Source organism: Ylistrum balloti, unplaced genomic scaffold (assembly GCF_031769215.1).
Source record: "Ylistrum balloti isolate Yb309-2 unplaced genomic scaffold, AGI_CSIRO_Ybal_v1 Utg370770, whole genome shotgun sequence".
Classification (NCBI taxonomy): domain Eukaryota; kingdom Metazoa; phylum Mollusca; class Bivalvia; order Pectinida; family Pectinidae; genus Ylistrum; species Ylistrum balloti.
In genome coordinates this window covers 210652-231853 of record NW_026782451.1, presented here as the reverse complement: position 1 = coordinate 231853, position 21202 = coordinate 210652, and positions in this window count along the sequence as shown.

Here is a 21202-nt window from a genome sequence, read left to right as displayed (position 1 = left end):
ATTACTTTCATTTTTCATTCATTTTGTAAACAAAAAATATATGCTCAGGTAAATCTGAAGTGTTGTGTTTGTTACACGGGCGACCCAGCCGGTTCGGACCGGACCTGTGACGTGTATATCAAGATTTCAAGATTTTTTTTATTACTCTCTGACACACATACGCATGTAACAAGAGGTCATACAATATTTAAATCAGACATAACAGGGAGAGTAGATAGTACACATTAAAGTTCAACATAATCTCATATATTCAGTATCATTTCATGGGGAAATTTAGTAGTATTTTATGGACAGGTTAAGTATTATTTCATGGACAAATTCAGCAATAAAATTTAAACAGATTCAGTATTATCAAGGGCAGATTGAGCAATATTTCATGGAAAGATTCAATAGTATTTCATGGACAGATTCTGTGTTATCATAGACACAATCAGAATTAACATGGACAAAGTCATTATTTACATGAGTAAATTTAACATTAACTATAATGAAATTAAAACGTTACAAACACCAATTATATAACAGATTATAATTTACACATCATCGTCATCATGAACATCAATCATCATCATCATCATCATCATCATCATCATCATCATCATCATCATCATCATCATCATCATCATCATCATCACATATGACATCATCATCATCAACAACACCAACTACATCATCATCATCATCATCATCATCGTCGTAGTCGTCGTCGTCAATAATAAGGATTATTAATATTTGTTTACATTAAGTTATCACCAATTTCTATATCTACAGCGTATAGTATTTTGCTACTTTACTTCCGCTTATTTCTTTAAAATAACATTCAGTTTCACAAGAAATGTACAGACATTTTTAGTTACCCTTTTATTACATATTGTAAACATTCCTTTCATTTTATCAATATTTGGGTTTGTGTATACTGTTATTCTTTGGTTGCCCGAGGCACAACCACTCGCCACTTTCTCAGGTGTGAAACTATATTCGATAAGACTAATTAATGCAGTGTTGTTTCGAAAACTGTCGAATTGAAAATGATTTTTTTAATCACTGATCAATTTTTATGTTCATCTGATAGCTATTTAGTAACAGCATCACAAATTTTCCGTTTAATTTTCAATCCGTAATATTTAGCCAACCATTTTTACCAAACCGCACAAAATGTCGTTCAAGTGTGCAAACGATGTATACATGATGTGCACACGATCTGCGCACGATGTCAGCACGAAGATTTTGGTGCGTTGTGCGTTACCATAACTACATATTATTCTCATTTGAGAACGTGACATTACCTACTTGGATTGACCAAGGTTAACTTTCTAGGTGTCGTTGGTGGGACAGAAGACACGTGGTTTATTGGGATTGAGTTTGAATTTTGATTCTGTTGACATGTTGGTATTTTCTTACTGTTTTCCTGTTATTTTTTGACTGTCTAGAAACATCTCTTTGTTCATATATCTTTTTTGTCCCAGAAACAACACACTCATCTCTGGCCAGCACGATAACATCTCTTTGTCCATATATCTTTTTTGTCCCAGAAACAACACACTCATCTCTGGCCAGCACGTTAACATCTCTTTGTTCATATATCTTTTTTGTCCCAGAAACAACACACTCATCTCTGGCCAGCACGATAACATCTCTTTGTTCATATATCTTTTTTGTCCCAGAAACAACACACTCATCTCTGGCCAGCACGTTAACATCTCTTTGTTCATATATCTTTTTTGTCGCAGAAACAACACACTTATCTCTGGCCAACACGTTAACATCTCTTTGTATATATATATATATCTTTTTTTGTCCCAGAAACAACGCACTCATCTCTGGCCAAAACGTTAACATCTCTTTGTATATATATATATATCTTTTTTGTCCCAGAAACAACACACTCATCTCTGGCCAGCACGTTAACATCTCTTTGTCCATATATTTTTTTTGTCGCAGAAACAACACACTTATCTCTGGCCAACACGTTAACATCTCTTTGTATATATATATATATCTTTTTTTGTCCCAGAAACAACACACTCATCTCTGGCCAGCACGATAACATCTCTTTGTATATATATATATATATCTTTTTTGTCCCAGAAACAACACACTCATCTCTGGCCAGCACGTTAACATCTCTTTGTTCATATATCTTTTTTTGTCCCAGAAACAACGCACTCATCTCTGGCCAAAACGTTAACATCTCTTTGTATATATATATATATCTTTTTTGTCCCAGAAACAACACACTCATCTCTGGCCAGCACGATAACATCTCTTTGTCCATATATTTTTTTTGTCGCAGAAACAACACACTTATCTCTGGCCAACACGTTAACATCTCTTTGTATATATATATATATCTTTTTTTGTCCCAGAAACAACGCACTCATCTCTGGCCAAAACGTTAACATCTCTTTGTATATATATATATATATATATATATATATATCTTTTTTGTCCCAGAAACAACACACTCATCTCTGGCCAGCACGATAACATCTCTTTGTATATATATATATATATCTTTTTTGTCCCAGAAACAACACACTCATCTCTGGCCAGCACGATAACATCTCTTTGTATATATATAGATATCTTTTTTGTCCCAGAAACAACACACTCATCTCTGGCCAGCACGTTATCATCTCTTTGTATATATATATATATCTTTTTTTGTCCCAGAAACAACACACTCATCTCTGGCCAGCACGATAACATCTCTTTGTTCATATATCTTTTTTGTCCCAGAAACAACACACTCATCTCTGGCCAGCACGATAACATCTCTTTGTTCATATATCTTTTTTGTCCCAGAAACAACACACTCATCTCTGGCCAGCACGATAACATCTCTTTGTTCATATATCTTTTTTTGTCGCAGAAACAACACACTCATCTCTGGCCAGCACGATAACATCTCTTTGTATATATATATATATATCTTTTTTGTCCCAGAAACAACACACTCATCTCTGGCCAGCACGATAACATCTCTTTGTTCATATATCTTTTTTGTCCCAGAAACAACACACTCATCTCTGGCCAGCACGATAACATCTCTTTGTATATATATATATATATCTTTTTTGTCCCAGAAACAACACACTCATCTCTGGCCAGCACGATAACATCTCTTTGTTCATATATCTTTTTTGTCCCAGAAACAACACACTCATCTCTGGCCAGCACGTTAACATCTCTTTGTATATATATATATATATCTTTTTTTGTCCCAGAAACAACACACTCATCTCTGGCCAGCACGTTAACATCTCTTTGTTCATATATCTTTTTTGTCCCAGAAACAACACACTCATCTCTGGCCAGCACGATAACATCTCTTTGTATATATATATATATCTTTTTTGTCACAGAAACAACACACTCATCTCTGGCCAGCACGATAACATCTCTTTGTCCATATATCTTTGTTGTCCCAAAAACAACATAGTCATGTCTGTTTAACACGGTAACACGTTTTTGTTGCTTATTTAAACAACCCAGATACAACATAGTCATGTCTGTTTAACACGGTAACGTGTTTTTGTTGCTTATTTAAACAGCCCAGAAACAACATAGTCATGTCTGTGTAACACGGTAACGTGTTTTGTTGCTTATTTAAACAACCCAGAAACAACATAGTCATGTCTGGACAGCACGGCAGGATCTCTTGTCTTTTCCTACAACGAAAAACCAGCTTTCCACTAGAAGTATAATTTCTCATGCAATTGTTATTTACATATCGCTGTTGATTCGATATAATAAGGCATGTTCCCATTATCACGATTTACATGCAAAGAGTCGTCAACTGACGGACAGACTCCTCATTCGGTTTTAAAAGTTGCAGGTTGATGAAAAATACTCGACAAGTCTTATGGTCTTCAATGTAATCTCACTGAGAAAATTCTAATTCTTTGTGCGATACGAAGCTGGATGTGTTTGATGTTTGTTAGTTTGTCTGTTGGTTGTGTTGTGCGATACGAAGCTGGATGTGTTTGATGTTGTGTTTGATGTTTGTCTGTTGTCTGTTGTGTTTGTGCGATACGAAGCTGGATGTGTTTGATGTTTGTTAGTTTGTTTTGTGTTGTGTTTGTCTGTTGGTTCTATTGTGCGATACGAAGCTGGATGTGTTTGATGTTTGTTAGTTTGTCTGTTGGTTGTGTTGTGCGATACGAAGCTGGATGTGTTTGATGTTTGTTAGTTTGTCTGTTGGTTGTGTTGTGCGATACGAAGCTGGATGTGTTTGATGTTTGTTAGTTTGTCTGTTGGTTGTGTTGTGCGATACGAAGCTGGATGTGTTTGATGTTTGTTAGTTTGTCTGTTGGTTGTGTTGTGCGATACGAAGCTGGATGTGTTTGATGTTCGTTAGTTTGTCTGTTGGTTGTGTTGTGCGATACGAAGCTGGATGTGTTTGATGCTCGTTAGTTTACCTGTTGGTTCCGTTGTTTTATACCTTATTCTCATTTGAGGACGAGGTATAACTTACTTGGATTGACCAAGATTTACATGTATTTGAAACATCAAATCGAAACATAGATTGAAAAAACTGATGTACCATCAGATAATCAGTTCGTGATATTTAAATTTTTTTATCATTTTAAATGAAAAACGCGACATATGTGGTCGGCTATTTGGTATTATCAGATGTGGTTGGCATGTTCTAGTTACTGACCCTATGGTGTCATTAAAGGATAAATACTGGGAAGGAACTAAATCGTCTCCTACTTAATAAAATATTGTCAGTGATCGACAATAGAGTATATACTAATGAAAGCAGTGAACCGAAACGACACCAGGACACTACAATAGGCAGTGGAATGCCTGTGATAACAATTGCGTACAAGCGTACTTAAAAATGTCTCGTGTGACGTACATCGAACTGTCGCAGATAAATAAGGAGTCTCCGTATTGCTTGGAGGTCTTGTCAGCGCCTCACCCGCTATACATATGATTGCACCGCTAAATACCTGTAGACCTACAGTAACTATACAAATATTATAGTAAATAAACAGGGACAGTAACGTCATTCATAAGGGTTAGCATACATCCTTATGAGAATCCCAGTCAGAAGGTGTCTAGGTGTAAGACATTTATTTCATTATTACCACGGTATCATTCATACACTGGTACTTGACTTTCTATTTTGGAAAGTAACCAATTATTCGAAAATGAGGTTATAGATTTCCTAGTCTTTCATTTGACACTTCTTTATGATAATTCCAAATTTCGTCATCCTTTCCTAGATTGCAAGCATCAATGACGAATCCTAGAAGGTAGAAACAGCTGTGTGAGACAGCATCACTGACGAATCTTAGAAGGACGAAACATCTGTGTGAGACAGCATCATTGACGAGTCCTAGAAGGTCGAAACAGCTGTGTGAGACAGCATCACTGACGAGTCCTAGAAGGTCGAAACAGCTGTGTGAGACCGCATCACTGACGAGTCCTAGAAGGTCGAAACAGCTGTGTGAGAAAGCATCACTGACGAGTCCTAGAAGGTCGAAACAGCTGTGTGAGACAGCATCACTGACGAGACCTAGAAGGTCGAAACAGCTGTGTGAGAAAGCATCACTGACGAGTCCTAGAAGGTCGAAACAGCTGTGTGAGACAGCATCACTGACGAGACCTAGAAGGTCGAAACAGCTGTGTGAGACAGCATCACTGACGAATCCTAAAAAGACGGTGTAATCCTAATCAGTTATTAGATTATACTATATACGATTCTTGACATTGCATTGAATGGTAACATTCACCTCTGTGTTTTTAGCTCAAACCACTTTGTTTAAAATTGTACGAAAGTTTCAATATCAATTTAGAATAACATTCAGTAGATTATGCAACCGGCGACTACAGCGAAAAAGCACTTTAACCCTACAAACAAACGCACGGATTCGAAATATGTTGTTCATTTTCAGTCTTTTAAAATCTCATTTAAAAATCTTCGATTCTCTCTCGCTGGGTTGGTGTGTTTGATCAACACTAGGTTGGTGTTTTTGATCAACACAAGGTTGGTGTGTCTGATCAACACAAGGTTGGAGTGTTTGATCAACACAAGTTTGGTGTTTTTGATCAACACAAGGTTGGAGTGTTTGATCAACACAAGGTTGGAGTGTTTGATCAACACAAGGTTTGAGTGTTTGATCAACACACGGTTGGAGTGTTTGATCAACACAAGGTTGGAGTGTTTGATCAACACAAGGTTTGAGTGTTTGATCAACACACGGTTGGAGTGTTTGATCAAAACAAGGTTGATGTGATTTGATCAACACACGGTTGGTGTGTTTTATCAACACTAGGTTGGTGTTTTGTATCAACAAAAGATTGATGTGTTTGATCAATACAAGCTTGTTGTGTTTAGAACTACACACGGTTGGAGTGTTTTGATCAACACAAGGTTGGAGTGTTTGGTCAACACAAGTTTGATGTGATTTGATCAACACAAGGTTGATGTGTTTGATTAACAGAAGATTGATGTGTTTGATCAACACAAGGTTGGTGTGTTTGATCAACACAATGTTGGTGTGTTTTTTCAACATGTCGTTGGTGTCTTTGATCAACACGTGGTTGGTGTGTTTGATCAACACAGGGTTGGTTTGTTTGATCAACACAAGGTTGGTGTGTTTTATCAACACAAGGTTGGTGATTGTGATCAACACAAGGTTGGTGTGTTTGATCAACACAAGGTTGGTGTGTTTGATCAACACAAGGTTGGTGTTTTTGATCAACACATGGTTGGTGTGTCTGATCAACACAAGGTTGGGGTGTTTTATCAACACAAGTTTGGTATTTTTGATCAACACAAGGTTGGAGTGTTTGATCAACACAAGGTTGGAGTGTTTGATCAACACAAGGTTCGAGTGTTTTGATCAACACAAGGTTGGTGTGTTTGATCAACACAATGTTAGTGTTTTTTGTATCAACAAAAGATTGATGTGTTTGATCAATACAAGTTTGTTGTGTTTAGAACTACACAAGGTTGGAGTGTTTTAATCAACACAAGGTTGGAGTGTTTGATCAACTTAAGGTTGATGTGTTTGATCAATACAAGGTTGGTGTGTTTTGATCAACACAAGGTTGGTGTGTTTTGATCAACACAAGGTTGGTTTGTTTGATCAACACAATGTTATTGTTTTTTGAATAAACACAATGTTGGTGTGTTTGATCAACACAATGTTGATGTGTTTGACCAGCACAAGGTTGGAGTGTTTTGATCAACACAAGGTTGGAGTGTTTTGATCAACACAAGGTTAATGTGTTAGATCAGCACAAGGTTGGTGTGTTTTGATCAACACAAGGTTGGAGTGTTTTGACCAGCACACACCAGCACAAGGTTGGAGTGTTTTGATCAACACGTGGTTGGTGTTTTTGATCAACACAAGTTTGGTGTGTCTGATCAACACAAGGTTGGAGTGTTTGATCAACACAAGTTTGGTGTTTTTGATCAACACAAGGTTGGAGTGTTTGATCAACACAAGGTTGGAGTGTTTGATCAACACAAGGTTGGAGTGTTTGATCAACACAAGGTTTGAGTGTTTGATCAACACACGGTTGGAGTGTTTGATCAAAACAAGGTTGATGTGATTTGATCAACACACGGTTGGTGTGTTTTATCAACACTAGGTTGGTGTTTTGTATCAACAAAAGATTGATGTGTTTGATCAATACAAGCTTGTTGTGTTTAGAACTACACACGGTTGGAGTGTTTTGATCAACACAAGGTTGGAGTGTTTGGTCAACACAAGTTTGATGTGATTTGATCAACACAAGGTTGATGTGTTTGATTAACAGAAGATTGATGTGTTTGATCAACACAAGGTTGGTGTGTTTGATCAACACAATGTTGGTGTGTTTTTTCAACATGTCGTTGGTGTCTTTGATCAACACGTGGTTGGTGTGTTTGATCAACACAGGGTTGGTTTGTTTGATCAACACAAGGTTGGTGTGTTTTATCAACACAAGGTTGGTGATTGTGATCAACACAAGGTTGGTGTGTTTGATCAACACAAGGTTGGTGTGTTTGATCAACACAAGGTTGGTGTTTTTGATCAACACATGGTTGGTGTGTCTGATCAACACAAGGTTGGGGTGTTTTATCAACACAAGTTTGGTATTTTTGATCAACACAAGGTTGGAGTGTTTGATCAACACAAGGTTGGAGTGTTTGATCAACACAAGGTTCGAGTGTTTTGATCAACACAAGGTTGGTGTGTTTGATCAACACAATGTTAGTGTTTTTTGTATCAACAAAAGATTGATGTGTTTGATCAATACAAGTTTGTTGTGTTTAGAACTACACAAGGTTGGAGTGTTTTAATCAACACAAGGCTGGAGTGTTTGATCAACTTAAGGTTGATGTGTTTGATCAATACAAGGTTGGTGTGTTTTGATCAACACAAGGTTGGTGTGTTTTGATCAACACAAGGTTGGTTTGTTTGATCAACACAATGTTATTGTTTTTTGAATAAACACAATGTTGGTGTGTTTGATCAACACAATGTTGATGTGTTTGACCAGCACAAGGTTGGAGTGTTTTGATCAACACAAGGTTGGAGTGTTTTGATCAACACAAGGTTAATGTGTTAGATCAGCACAAGGTTGGTGTGTTTTGATCAACACAAGGTTGGAGTGTTTTGACCAGCACAACGTTGGTGTGTTTGACCAGCACAAGGTTGGAGTGTTTTGATCAACACGTGGTTGGTGTGTTTGATCAACACGTGGTTGGTGTATTTGATCAACAAAAGGTTGGTGTGTCTGATCAACACATGGTTGGTTTGTCTGATCAACACAAGGTTGGAGTGTTTGATCAACACAAGTTTGGTGTTTTTGATCAACACAAGGTTGGAGTGTTTGATCAACACAAGGTTGGAGTGTTCGCTCAACACACGGTTGGTGTGTTTGATCAACACACGGTTAGAGTGTTTGATCAACACAAGGTTGGTGTGTTTGATCAACACAATGTTGATGTGTTTGACCAGCACAAGGTTGGAGTGTTTTGATCAACACAAGGTTGATGTGTTTGATCAACACAAGGTTGGAGTGTTTTGATCAACACAAGGTTGATGTGTTTGATCAACACAAGGTTGGAGTGTTTTGACCAGCGTAACGTTGGTTTGTTTGACCAGCACAAGGTGGGAGTGTTTTGATCAACACAAGGCTCGAGTGTTTTGATAAACACAAGGTTGGTGTGTTTTGATCAACACAAGGTTGGTGTCTTTGATCAACACATGGTTGGTGTGTCTGATCAACACAAGGTTGGAGTGTTTGATCAACACAAGTTTGGTGTTGATGATCAACACAAGGTTGGAGTGTTTGATCAACACAAGGTTGGAGTGTTGGATCAAAACAAAGGTTGATGTGATTTGATCAACACACGGTTGGAGTGTTTGATCAAAACAAGGTTAATGTGATTTGATCAACACAATGTTGTTGTGTTTTGATCAACACAAGGTTTGTGTGTTTGATCAACACAAGGTTGATGTGTTCTGATCAACACAAGGTTGGTGTGTTTGATCAACACAAGGTTGGTGTGTTTTGATCAACACAAGGTTGGTGTGTCTGATCAACACAAGGTTAGTGTGTTTGATCAACACAAGGTTAGTGTGTTTGATCAACACAAGGTTGTTGTGTTTTGATCAACACAAGGTTGGTGTGTTTGATCAACACAAGGTTGATGTGTTATGATCAACACAAGGTTGGTGTGTTTTGATCAACACAAGGTTGGTGTGACTGATCAACACAAGGTTGGTGTGTCTGATCAACACAATGTTGGTGTGTCTGATCAACATAAGGTTGGAGTGTCTGATCAACACAAGGTTGGAGTGTCTGATCAACACAAGGTTGGTGTGTCTGATCAACACAAGGTTGGAGTGTTTGATCAACATAAGGTTAGTGTGTTTGATCAACACAAAGTTAGTGTGTTTAATCAACACAAGGTTGGAGTGTTTTGATCAACACAAGGTTGGAGTGTTTTGATCAACACAAGGTAAGTGTGTCTGATCAACACAAGGTTGGAGTGTCTGATCAACACAAGGTAAGTGTGTCTGATCAACACAAGGTTGATAATTAATTGATAGGTATTCTTTATGTTTAGTTCAATAGGTTTGAGTATGAATCACGACATTAAGCCACTTTGTCCTGTTCTGTGTTGTAGAATGTGCAGTGTGATGTTTTTTTCATTTACTGGTATACTGTATCTAACACTTTGTATTAAAAGATATAAATATTTTGTGTGTTTGTAACAGAGGTCATTATTTATTTCAATGTCTCCACAAGGAATCGAACCTGAGACCCCTGATTTACTAGTCTGACGCTCATCCAATCGAGCTAAAGAGAAGTTCTCTCTAGCCGAGTGGTACATTGCGGCTAGTATTTTACATGTGCTGTGTACAATCTACTGGTGGACTTTCAGACATGTCAACGTTTTAATTCATTCGAATGGTGGTATTAGTAACACGGTGTAGATTACTTGTGTACTTTGTTTTAGGATTATCAGAGATGTGAACATTGTAAAATTTATCAAATCATAGGGCTAGTACACTTTCACATCTAAATTTTGACAAGGTCATCGTTCGTGTGTTTTTTACAACTTAGTCACTGTGTTATAGTCAGTTATATTGACTGTGATGTCAACGTAACCATAGTAACCAATATGCTGAAACAAATTTTGGGGTCACTGTTGAATGTGTCGTGTTGCTTTGTTTAGTAAGTGTGGATGCCCATCGTTTAACACTATATGGTAATGTTCTCAATACGATTTGAAACAGGTGGCCGTGTTTATTATGTTATCTGTTGAATGTTAACTTGAAATATCAGGCGATGTTTTTGATAAAACAAATAGACATTTGAGAGTTGATAAATAACAGGCCGATTTTGTCGGCAATCGCACTTGAACGCTGGTATGGTACTTTTTGAAAATGGACAGATAGGATTTTAATAAGATTGACAGACTTTCTCGTGCTCTCCGCAGCAACATTTTAAAAGGTCACGTGACTTGTAGAGCAGATAGAAAGACTTAGCAAAGAACCCGTGTAACTACACATACACTCCAGGCGAACAGCCACAGTAACCGTATATAACACACAAACAGTTATCCCTCATCGTCTTACCAGCGCCCTCTCTGATACGTCACCCAGGTAAGTTATTTAACATGTTGTAGATGGCATGCTTGTTTGAATTTCACGTGAACCTCTTACAGGTGCTGTACTAGTGATGGACAAGGTCTCCTATCTCGTATGACCTCATAATACCTAAAACAGTAGATTCTTGAATACACTATGGGGAATTGACTCAAGTGGGGGTTTACCGCCGACCCCTTTTCGTCCTCGCCCTGCCTTCCCGCTCCGCCCCGACCGCCTTCGCCTCGTCTTAAAAGCAAAATTCTTGTTCTGACCTCCTGTTTATGTATATAAACGAGCATACGATCCTCTAAATATACCGCGCGACTAGAAAAAAACTTTTCTTTAGGTCGATCGGCTGAGATTCAGGCTAGTAAGCCAGATGTCCCGGGTTCGAATCCTAACGGAAGTCGGAGGCATTGAACTCTTAATCACTGTTACATTGACAACCGTGTAAGGGAATAATGCTTAGCGATACCTCAAAAGCACCGCTGTAACACCTGGAACCTCGAAGACGAGTTCTTTCTTGGACCGGAAGTACGCGACCCTGTCTATAGCTGGATCGGTTGAGCGAGGTTGAAGGGGTTTGAATTTATGTTATATATATATATAAGATTAATTCTTTAACCCAACGTTTCAAATTTGCCCCTTAAGGTTATGCAGAAATATAAATTGTTGGAATAACTTGTTCAATAGTAGTGGATAATAATTTACATAGAATTACCCTTATTGACCTATAACACATTCAACCTTGACCGCTTCCCACAATTTATGACGTCAATTTCTCCATAATTTTTTTTCATTCCGCTTTCCAGACTGTGGTGTTTACATGTCGCAATAATCCCATATCACAGAGTATTTCCCCGGTATTGCTATTTCTGTGATTTTTGCATTCTGATTGATAGAATTTCAACATAGCGTTGGAATTTTTTGTTGTTATCGAATTGTTTAATATTTCATTCATAGCTTTGGTCATTAAAGAACGGCCGTAGATTTATGCTGGGTGAATGTATGTGTTGAGAATGATTTCAGAGGCTGCGATATGTTAAGTCTCCTTGTGATAATGTTAAATGAAGCGAACTTTATAGTACAGGACACCCCAACCGGTCACATTATACTGACAACGGACAAACCAGTCGTTTTACTACCAGGACACACCTACTGGTCACATTATACTGACAACGCACAAACCAGTCGTTATACTACCAGGACACCCTACCCGGTCATGTTATACTGACAACGCACAAACCAGTCGTTCTACTACCAGGACACCCTACCTGGTCACATTATACTGACAACGGACAAACCAGTCGTTATACTACCAAGACATCCCAACTGGTCACATCATACTGACAACGGACAAACCAGTCGTTACACTACCAGGACACCCTAACCGGGTCACATTATACTGACAACGGACAAACCAGTCACTACACTACATGGACACCCCAACCGGTCATATTATACTGACAACGGACAAACCAGTCGTTACACTACCAGGACACCCTAACCGGGTCACATTATACTGACAACGGACAAACCAGTCACTACACTACCTGGACACCCCAACCGGTCACATTATACTGACAACGGACAAACCAGTCGTTATACTACCAGGACACCCCAACTGGTCACATTATACTGACAACGGACAAACCAGTCGTTTTACTACCAGGACACCCTACCTGGTCACATTATACTGACAACGGACAAACCAGTCGTTACACTACCAGGACACCCTACCCGGGTCACATTATACTGACAACGGACAAACCAGTCGTTTTACTACCAAGACACCCCAACCGGTCACATTATACTGACAACGGACAAACCAGTCACTACACTACATGGACACCCCAACCGGTCATATTATATTTACAACGGACAAACCAGTCGCTTCACTACCAGGACACCCCAACCGGTCACATTATACTGACAACGGACAAACCAATCGTTATACTATCAGGACACCCTACCCGGTCACATTATACTGACAACGGTTAAACCAGTCGTTACACTACCAGGACACCATAACTGGTCACATTATACTGACAACGGAGAAACCAGTCGTTACACTACCAGGACACCTTACCTGGTCAGATTATACTGACAAAGGACAAACCAGTCGTTACACTACCAGGACACCCTTACTGGTCACATTATACTGACAAAGGACAAACCTGTCGTTACACTACCAGGACACCCGAACTGGTCACATTATACTGACAACGGACAAACCAGTCGTTTTACTACCAGGACACCCCAACTTGGTCACATTATACTGACAACGGACAAACCAGTCACTACACTACATGGACACCCCAACCGGTCATATTATACTGACAACGGACAAACCAGTCGTTACACTACCAGGACACCCCAACCGGTCACATTATACTGACAACGGACAAACCAGTCGTTATACTACCAGGACACCCTACCCGGTCATGTTATACTGCCAACGCACAAACCAGTCGATACACTACCAGGACACCCTAACCGGGTCACATTATACTGACAACGGACAAATGATTCGTTATACTACCAGGACACCCTACCCGGTCACATTATACTGACAACGGACAAACCAGGTTACACTACACACCCTATTATATTGACAACTGTCAAACCAGTCACTACACTACATGGACACCCAAACCGGTCATATTATACTGACAACGGACAAACCAGTCACTACACTACCAGGACACCCCAACCGGTCACATAATACTGACAACGGACAAACCAATCGTTATACTATCAGGACACACTACCCGGTCACATTATACTGACAACAGACAAATCAATCGTTACACTACCAGGACACCCGAACTGGTCACATTATACTGACAACGGACAAACCAGTCGCTACACTACCAGGACACCCCAACCGGTCACATTATACTGACAAAGGACAAACCAGTCGTTACACTACCAGGACACCCCAACCGGTCACATTATACTGACAACGGACAAACCAGTCACTATGCCAGGACACCCTAACCTGGTCACATTATTCTGACAACGGTTAAAGCAATCGTTACACTACCAGGACACCCTAACTGGTCACATTATACTGACAACGGACAAACCAGTCGTTATACTACCAGGACACCCTACCCGGTCACGTTATTCTGACAACGGACAAACCAATCGTTATACTATCAGGACACCCTACCCGGTCACATTATACTGACAACAGACAAATCATTCGTCACACTACCAGGACACCCGAACTGGTCACATTATACTGACAACGGACAAACCAGTCGTTTTACTACCAAGACACCCCAATTGGTTACATTATATTGACAACTGTCAAACCAGTCACTACACTACATGGACACCCAAACCGGTCATATTATACTGACAACGGACAAACCAGTCGTTACACTACCAGGACACCCTACCCGGTCACATTATACTGACAACGGACAAACCAGTCGTTACACTACCAGGACACCCTACCCGGTCAAATTTTACTGACAACGGACAAACCAGTCGCTACACTACCAGGACACCCCAACCGGTCACATTACACTGACAACGGACAAACCAGTCGTTATACTATCAGGACACCCAACACCCCAACCGGTCACATTATACTGACAACGGACAAACCAGTCACTACACTACAGGACACCCCAACCGGTCACATTATACTGACAACGGACAAACCAGTATTATACTGACAACGGACAAACCAGTCGCTACACTACCAGGACACCCCAACCGGTCACATTATACTGACAACGGACAAACCAGTCGTTACACTACCAGGACACCCTAACCGGTCACATTATACTGACAACGGAAAAACCAGTCGCTACACTACCAGGACACCCCAACCGGTCACATTACACTGACAACGGACAAACCAATCGTTATACTATCAGGACACCCTACCCGGTCACATTATACTGACAACGGACAAACCAGTCACTACACTACATGGACACCCTACCTGGTCACATTATTCTGACAACGGACAAATCATTCGTCACACTACCAGGACACCGTAACCGGGTTACATTTTACTGACAACGGACAAACCAGTCACATTATACTGACAACAGACAAATCAGTCGTTTTACTACCAGGACACCCTTACTGGTCACATTATACTGACAACGGACAAACCTGTCGTTACACTACCAGGACACCCCAACTGGTCACATTATACTGACAACGGACAAACCAGTCGTTACACTACCAGGACACCCTACCCGGTCACGTTATACTGACAACGGACAAACCAGTCGTTATACTACCAGGACACCCTACCTGGCCACATTATACTGACAACGGAAAAACCAGTCGCTACACTACCAGGACACCCCAACCGGTCACATTACACTGACAACGGACAAACCAGTCGTTACACTACCAGGACACCCTAACCGGTCACATTATACTGACAAAGGACAAACCAGTCACTACCCTACATGGACACCCCAACCGGTCACACTATACTGACAACGGACAAACCAGTCGTTATACTACTAGGACACCCTAACTGGTCACCTGGTCACATTATCAACGGACAAACCAGGACAAACCAGTCGGGTACACTACCAACGGGACACCCATGGACACCCCAACCGGTCACACTATACTGACAACGGACAAACCAGTCGTTATACTACTAGGACACCCTAACTGGTCACATTATACTGACAACGGACAAACCAGTCCTTACACTACCAGGACACCCCAACTGGTCACAATATACTGACAACGTATAAACCAGTCGCTTCACTACCAGGACACCCTAAGTGGTCACATTATACTGACAAAGGACAAACCAGTCGTTACACTACCAGGACACCCCAACCGGTCACATTATACTGACAACGGACAAACCAGTCGTTATACTACCAGGACACCCAACCCGGTCACGTTATTCTGACAACGGACAAACCAGTCGTACCAGGACACTACCAGGACACCCTAAGTGGTCACATTATACTGACAAAGGACAAACCAGTCGTTACACTACCAGGACACCCCAACCGGTCACATTATACTGACAACGGACAAACCAGTCGTTATACTACCAGGACACCCTACCCGGTCTCGTTATATTGACAACGGACAAACCAGTCGTTATACTACCAGTCACTACCCTCAAATCAGTCGTTACACTACCAGGACACCCTACCGGTCACATTATACTGACAACGGACAAACCAGTCGTTATACTACTACACCCTAACCGGTCACATTATACTGACAACGGACAAACCAGTCACATTATACTGACAAAGGACAAACCAGTCGTTACACTACCAGGACACCCCAACCGGTCACATTATACTGACAACGGACAAACCAGTCGTTATACTACCAGGACACCCTACCCGGTCACATTATACTGACAACGGAAAAACCAGTCGCTACACTACCAGGACACCCCAACCGGTCACATTATACTGACAACGGACAAACCTATCGTTACACTACCAGGACACCCGAACTGGTCATATTATACTGACAACGGACAAACCAGTCGTTATACTACCAGGACACCCTACCTGGTCATGTTATACTGACAACGGACAAACCAGTCGTTACACTACCAGGACACCCTACCTGGTCACATTATACTGACAACGGACAAACCAGTCGTTATACTACCAGGACACCCTACCCGGTCACGTTATTCTGACAACGGACAAACCAGTCGTTATACTACCAGGACACCCTACCTGGTCACATTATACTGACAACGGACAAACCAGTCGTTATACTACCAGGACACCCTACCTGGTCACGTTATACTGACAACGGACAAACCAGTCGTTATACTACCAGGACACCCTACCTGGTCACATTATACTGACAACGGACAAACCAGTCGTTACACTACCAGGACACCCCAACTGGTCACATTATACTGACAACGGACAAACCAGTCGTTACACTACCAGGCCACCCCAACCGGTCAAATTATACTGACAACGGACAAACCAGTCGTTATACTACCAGGACACCCCAACTGGTCACATTATACTGACAACGGACAAACCAGTCGTTATACTACCAGGACACCCCAACTGGTCACATTATACTGACAACGGACAAACCTGTCGTTATACTACCAGGACACCCTATCCGGTCACATTATACTGACAAAAGACAAACAAGTCGTTACACTACCAGGACACCCTACCTGGTCACATTCTACTGACAAAGGACAAACCAGTCGTTACACTACCAGGACACCCTAACTGGTCACATTATACTGACAACGGACAAACCAGTCGTTACACTACCAGGACACCCTACCTGGTCACATTATACTGACAAAGGACAAACCAGTCGTTACACTACCAGGACACCCCAACTGGTCACATTATACTGACAACGGACAAACCAGTCGTTACACTACCAGGACACCCCAACCGGTCACATTATACTGACAACGGACAAACCAGTCGTTACACTACCAGGACACCCCAACCGATAACATTATACTGACAACGGACAAACCAGTCACTATGCTACATGGACACCCTACCTGGTCACATTATACTGACAACGGACAAATCAGTCGTTACACTACCAGGACACCCTACCCGGTCATGTTATACTGCCAAAGGACAAACCAGTCGTTACACTACCAGGACACCCTACCTGGTCACATTATACTGACAAAGGACAAACCAGTCGTTACACTACCAGGACACCCTAACCGGTCACATTATACTGACAAAGGACAAACCTGACGTTACACTACCAGGACACCCCAACTTGTCACATTATACTGACAACGGACAAACCAGTCGTTACACTACCAGGACACCCCAACCGGTCACATTATACTGACAATGGACAAACCAGTCGCTTCACTACCAGGACACCCTAACCGGTCACATTACACTGACAAAGGACAAACCAGTCGTTTTACTACCAGGACACCCTACCTGGTCACATTATACTGACAACGGACAAACCAGTCGTTACACTACCAGGAAACCCTAACTGGTCACATTATACTGACAACGGACAAACCAGTCGTTACACTACCAGTACACCCTACCTGGTCACATTATACTGACAAAGAACAAACCAGTCGTTACACTACCAGGACACCCTAACCGGTCACATTATACTGACAAAGGACAAACCTGACGTTACACTACCAGGACACCCCAACTTGTCACATTATACTGACAACGGACAAACCAGTCGTTACACTACCAGGACACCCCAACTGGTCACATTATACTGACAAAGGACAAACAAGTCGTTATACTACCAGGACATCCTAACCGGTCACATTACACTGACAAAGGACAAACCAGTCGTTACACTACCAGGACATCCTACCCGGTCACATTATACTGACAACGGACAAACCTGTCGTTACACCATCGCAAAGTTACCGTTTAGGAGCAAGTAATTACTAATATATTTTTTATCTTTCCTCAATTTTTGTGGGTCTTATTTGGCGAGGCGTTAGTCATCCATACGTGCATACATCCATAGAAAACTTTTAGAGGAGATCTCCTCTTACAGATTCCAACCGATTGATTCGTTCGATACTTTTTAGTCTTTATTACAATAAATGAAATTTTTTTCATGATTAGATTCGACCATATTTAGAGGAGTTACCTCCCTTGTTGCTTGCATGATCTTGTCCAGAGATCACACCCCAGTTTTAAGCTGTTTTATTACTATATTTGTAGGTTTTATGTACAATGTAACATGGTGATTATGACATTTTAACACAATAGTTAGATTTCATTATTGATTGATTTAGCGGTTTTATTTTATAGGGAGATGTCCTCGTCCGGAACTTTCTGACTCTAAAATGACTATTTAGTGTCAATATTCCCATTTTGTTATTGATATTTACATTTTGTAGACTCTGTTCATTTTAGAGACAGAACGGAGGTGTTCTTAAAGTGGTAGAAATCTCATCCACCAGGGATGTAGTGAATAACAAAATGATTTCAGCATAGAAATCTTGAGTTCATTTCAAAGCAATTCATCTTTATTTGCCTTAACTTTTTTCAGACTTTATAGTTCGCTATTTCCGAGCCATTCTCTCGTTTTTTCTCTCTTTCCGCTTCGACTTAGAAATTCAATTGTGCCGCCATCGTCGATTCTATAATACCAGTCCGACACTGCTAAGTACAGTCCAGTAGAAAACGAAAAAGGCTTTTCAATCGGACTATCCGGGCGGTGCTTTAATTTCTGTTAGCCGTTTTTATTTCGTAGGAAGATCTCCATGAGTTAATTGGAGAGAGAGAGAGAGAGAGAGAGAGAGAGAGAGAGAGAGAGAGAGAGAGAGAGAGAGAGAGAGAGAGAGAGAGAGAGAGAGAGAGAGAGAGAGAGAGAGAGAGAGAGAGAGAGAGAGAGAGAGAGAGAGAGAGAGAGAGAGAGAGAGAGACACACGGGGGGGCATTAGATAACGTGATCTTTATCTACTTATCATAAATAGGTTTATTTCATAATGGAGGAAACCCTACCGACCCATTTCCTGAGAAATACTGACTAATCGTGCTTCACTTTCTCTATCAGTTAAATTGCTTATTAATGATATAATACGGACCTCCCTTGATCATACTGGAATTATGAACTTCACAAAGCTCTCTATAAACAACGGTTTAATATTATCTACCATAGGTTGTGAAAGCAGAACGGTTTTATAAATGTATACAGAAATAGAACATTCACAATAGGGAAGATGAAATCACCACGCTTATCATTAGTTATTCAGGTTTTCATGGTGACCGTTGCGTTCTCTGCAGGAGTTGTGAAGAAAATAAAAACATCAGCACAATAGCCATGATGTCTAACATCCTTCTCTCCAGCCTTGGTGATCACAAATACCAATAATTACATTGGAATAAGAGTAATTTTTTATTATTACAGATAAAACATTTCAACTTCCGGCGGCGAGTGTTACTGAAAATTTATCATGGATTAGTTGCAGACTGAATGATGGTGATACATCAGGGACGTAAAGATGAGTTATTAGTATGTATGAATATCTAGATTGTTATATAAGTCCTAACTAATGGTCCAGTATTACCAGATATTAATTGGTTCAGTATCATGTCTATATACTGGTATAGAGTGGTCATGTCTATATACTGGTATACAGTATCATGTCTATATACTGGTATACAGTGGTCATGTCTATATACTGGTATACAGTATCTGGTATACAGTATCATGTCTATATACTAGTATACAGTATCATGTCTGTATACTGGTATACAGTGGTCATGTCTATATACTGGTATACAGTATCATGTCTATATACTGGTATACAGTATCATGTCTATATACTGGTATACAGTATCATGTCTATATACTGGTATACAGTATCATGTCTATATACTGGTATACAGTATCATGTCTATATACTGGTATACAGTATCATGTCTATATACTGGTATACAGTATCATGTCTATATACTGGTATACAGTGGTTATGTCTATATACTGGTATACAGTGGTCATGTCTATATACTGGTATACAGTATCATGTCTATATACTGGTATACAGTATCATGTCTATATACTGGTATACAGTGGTCATGTCTATATACTGGTATACAGTGGTCATGTCTATATACTGGTATACAGTGGTCATGTCTATATACTGGTATACAGTATCATGTCTATATACTGGTATACTGTGGTCATGTCTATATACTGGTATACAGTATCATGTCTATATACTGGTATACAGTGGTCATGTCTATATACTGGTATACAGTATCATGTCTATATACTGGTATACTGGTATACAGTGGTCATGTCTATATACTGGTATACAGTGGTCATGTCTATATACTGGTATACAGTGGTCATGTCTATATACTGGTATACAGTATCATGTCTATATACTGATATACAGTATCATGTCTATATACTGGTATACAGTATCATGTCTATATACTGGTATACAGTGGTCATGTCTATATACTGGTATACTGTGGTCATGTCTATATACTGGTATACAGTGGTCATGTCTATATACTGGTATACAGTATCATGTCTATATACTGGTATACAGTGGTCATGTCTATATACTGGTATACAGTATCATGTCTATATACTGGTATACAGTATCATGT